This window comes from Mus caroli, chromosome X, assembly GCF_900094665.2.
Source record: "Mus caroli chromosome X, CAROLI_EIJ_v1.1, whole genome shotgun sequence".
NCBI lineage: Eukaryota > Metazoa > Chordata > Mammalia > Rodentia > Muridae > Mus > Mus caroli.
In genome coordinates, this window is record NC_034589.1 from 51,805,734 (window position 1) to 51,810,034 (window position 4,301).

Sequence of the window (4,301 nt, forward strand, 5' to 3'; positions counted from 1 at the left end):
AATAAGAAACTTCACTTGCAATTAATTAAAGAGAGAAGCTGAGTGAAAATAATGAGGTGGTGGCCAGGTTTCTAGAAGCAGAACTGCTTCGAGTATAAGACTTGTTTGATGAGTTAATAAGGCCATCTTGGATGGTGTTCCTTCAACCCTGCCATGATTATTACACAAAGTATACATGTATCACAGTAACACAGTGTAACCCACAAGAATATATAAGTTGTGCCTCAATTGAAAAGCACACACACACACACACACACACACACACACACACGCACTCAAAACTCACTTACAAACTAAGGACCATTAAAACAGCAAGTAGTTTCACTCTAGTTATGGTATTTTATTTTATTTATTTAATTTTATTTGATTTATTTTGGTATAGTCCTTCCCACAGAGTGAATAGTCTTCTGGGAAGCTATTTCTATTTTCATCACTCTATTCACATGGTGAGTAAACACAGTGGCACACAGTAGGGAATATAATAAAATCAGTCAGGAAGGTTCTAGCCACTGAGAATGACTAATAGGAGGCAAAATCCCTCAGGCAGAATGTGAGGGCAAAGTGTGATCTTCTGTACTTAGAAATTGCAGGCTTTGAATCTGATCTAGGCATATTTTGACTCTTTGAACACAGAGTTGACCATGAGAAAACACATACTACTTCAGAGGCTTTGTGGATTGATTCTTGTTTCGAGTTTTATCTTTCTCACAGGTAAGACAATATGTTTTTTTATTCTCTCTCTGAACATAGAAGGTTCTAGAAGTGAACTATTTGGAAGATAATATGGCTAAAGATTTTTCTGGTTGCTCCTACTGGTCAATATGGCTGTAGGACATGCTGGAGCTTCAGTGTACAGATGCATTCATTCAGCATTTTATGTGATTGAAAGTAAACTGTCTTATGCAAAACACGAGCTTGCACTACTGTCTTTCTTGTTTCCCAGGAATGTCATTTGATAGTCAACACATACCTAGTAGAATACTTGGGTTTTTGTTTTCTTTTGGACTGTCTTCTCCTATGCATAATGCTTTATTTAAACTTCCTGGAGGATTATGGCACCATGTTTCTGTCTCCTTTATATATTAATGGAGATTATTAATAGAATATAGATGTGGAAACTGAGGTGTGCTGGAATCTATTAACTGACAGCAACACACAGGTGTACCTCTAGAAGGCTTTGAGTTTACATTCTGTGACAGGAGGAGTAGAGATAGAAGCTTTCTTTCTACATTGAAGTTAAATAGGCGACAGGCAGTTAGTTGACTGAAGTAGCCAGTAATTTGAAGAATAAGGAGAAGATTGCCTTAAAATATAACAATCTCATCTATATGGAGTGAGTTCAGTAGATATCTTTGCTCATTTAGCCAATCAACCCTTAGCTGAGAGGTCATATGTACCAGTGAGTGACAATTCCTCATAAAACTAACCTGGGGTTTAATCTGAACAATGCCCAGAGTTCAGAGCTAATTTCTGGAAAAATACATCATCATCACCATCAATAGCAGCCACCAACTAGCTCCTTGCTGCATGCAGGGCCTGATGGGAAACTGCATTTCTTATAATAAAGGTTGAAATGGGACCTGCAGGGCACAGTGGCAACTTTGTCACTTGGCATTACCTACCTGCTAAGATGTTGATTTATCTTTCCCTGGCCTGCTTCCTCAAGGCAAGAAACTTTTTTCTTTTATTTTCTTATCCAAAAATCTACACCACAGGTCTCGTTATATAAGCTAGGCACTTGGTATGCAATACATATGTACTTATTTTATTCATCACTCAGTTTGACGTTATAAAACTTTAGACCCCTGTTTGGTGGCAATGTTACACAAACCTGAGTTGTGTGTGGTGGATGGGGCACAGGGCACACGAGCTAGAAACATAGTGATGCGTAAGTTCAATGTAGTCATAAAAAACAAGAAATGTGGCACAGAAAGGCCTTAGTCAAAATTATGACACGTGGGTCTCGTTTTTAAGCTTTACAAGTTTTTTCAGAATGCTTATTTACATCTCGAGTTTACGGCTCCAGGTGGTAATTCTTTGTGGTTATCAAATCGTTAAGTAAAACTGTTCTTCAATTGGTGAGCAATGCATTACTTTCTTCTTGGAAAAAAAAAACCTCATCCTTTAAATTATAATATAACTAAGATTCAGTTCTCTTCAGGTTTTTGACGAGTCACCAGCCTTCTAACTGTGAGGGTAGTTGTGGGGGAGAGATTAAGGACAGATCAAGCAGAGAGTGACTCAGAGATGTTCTAACTGGATGGGTGGACAGTGGAGTAAACTACTCATATAGAAGAATACCAAGGGTCAGCAAGAAGAAAACATCTGTCCTAAAGTGTAGTGGGTAAGAGCAGGGGTGATCGGAAGGGACCAACAGTAGACTTGGGGTTCAAGTACTCGCAGGATGCAGCAAGAGGTAAAGGGTCAGGCAAGAATAGGTAGAAAGCCCTAGGATTTAAGTTTCTCTGTGTTGTTGTCATTGTCTTGGGCTCCCCTGATGGGATGTTTTAAGCAACACACCTTTATTTCTCACTGTTGCAGAGAATGAGAGATTCAAGGTCAAGATGTCAGTTAATTTCGTGATTGGTGAAGGCTCTCCTGGTTTTCAGATGGACCTTTCCCCCAAATCCTCACAAGGCTAAAATTGTGAGAAAGAGAGAGGAAGGTAACAGGTCAAGTGTAGATTTTGCTGTAGAGAGTATGTTATAGGCCAGACTTGGTGGTGGTGCTTGCCTTTAATCCCAGCACTCAGGAGGCAAGAGGATCTCTGTGAGTTTAAGGCCAGCCTGGTCCAGTGAGTTTCAGTTCTACATAGAGACCCTGTCTCAAAAACAAACAAACAAACAAACAAACAAACAAACAAACCACAAGACAATAACAATGACAACAAAACACCTAAAATACCAAAACAAACAACCAATCAAGAATATATTATGATTTATTTGTTGTTATTGTAGTTCACACTCGCCTAGAAGTCATATTCTGCCCTCCCTGGCTTCCCAAGTGCTGGGATTAGAGGCATGTACCACTATGCCTTCCTTGTAATGTGTTTTAGAGCATTATTCATGAGTGGAAGAATGGCTGAGGTGTTTGTTTGTTTGTTTGTTTTTTGACATAATCACAGGGCATTGAAGACAAGCTCAACATTTGGCAACTTTGAATCTTTTATCCTGAATAGTTAGTTCATTTGGACTGGAATTAATTTTTTAAAATAAATTCTCACATATTGAGAGATAACTTGATCAGGACTCATTTGACACAAGAAGGCCCTAGAAGCATGTCAAAAATAAATGGCCACGATCTACTTGGTCAGAGAATGTTAAGATGTGGTTAAGGGTCCGGACGGAGCTCTCTTGTTTCTCTCTTGCTCTCTTGGGCTATTCACTTCCCCCTCTCTCCACGTGTTCATGGCCAGCCTCTACTTCTCTACTCTCTCCCTCCCTCTGCCTTTCTCTGCAGAAGCTACTACCCTCTTAACTCCCTAAATAATAATAATAAAAAAGAGTGAGGTAATGAAACCTCACTTGAAAGATACTTGTGTAGTGATGGAAAGGTTACCCATCCTTTTGTTGTTGTTGCTGTTGTTTTTGTTATTGTTTTGTTTGAGTCCCGCTCATTTTTTTGAGAAAGGTGAAGTGGAGAATGAAGTTTGAGTAGGTATTGGAAATTTCTCTGTAAACTTCAGAGCTGACCTGTACAGTGTGGTGAATACTTATACTACACGGCTCTTAACTCAGCCAATTCAAATAAAAGTAACACAAGCTACATGTTGCATACTCGGCTCCTACAACTGACTGGTTGTTACTATATAGATACGTGACTATAAAGAACACTTCTGGTATCACAAAAAGGGATGCTGCTGTTCTGGAAGTTGTGGGGATTGGCCATTTGACAAATGACAAAAAACCAGCTTATGGGGGCTGGCGAGATGACTCAGTGATTAAGAGCACTGAGTGCTCTTCCATAGGACCTGGGGTCAATTCCTAGCATCCACATGGCTGCTCCTAACTGGCTGTAACTCTTGTTCCATGGGATCTGACACCCTCACATAGATGTACATGCAGTCAAAGCATTGATGTACATAAAATAAATAAGTTCTTAAAACACAGGCTTACAGAAATGTAACTTCCATCTCAAAGTATTTTTTTAAGATTTATTTATTTAAAATTTTATTTATATGAGTACACTGTAGCTCTCTTCAGACACACTGGAAGAAGGCATCAGATCCCATTACAGATGGTTGTGAGCCACCATGTGGTTGCTGGGAATTGAACTCAAGACCTCTGGAAGAGCAGCCAGTA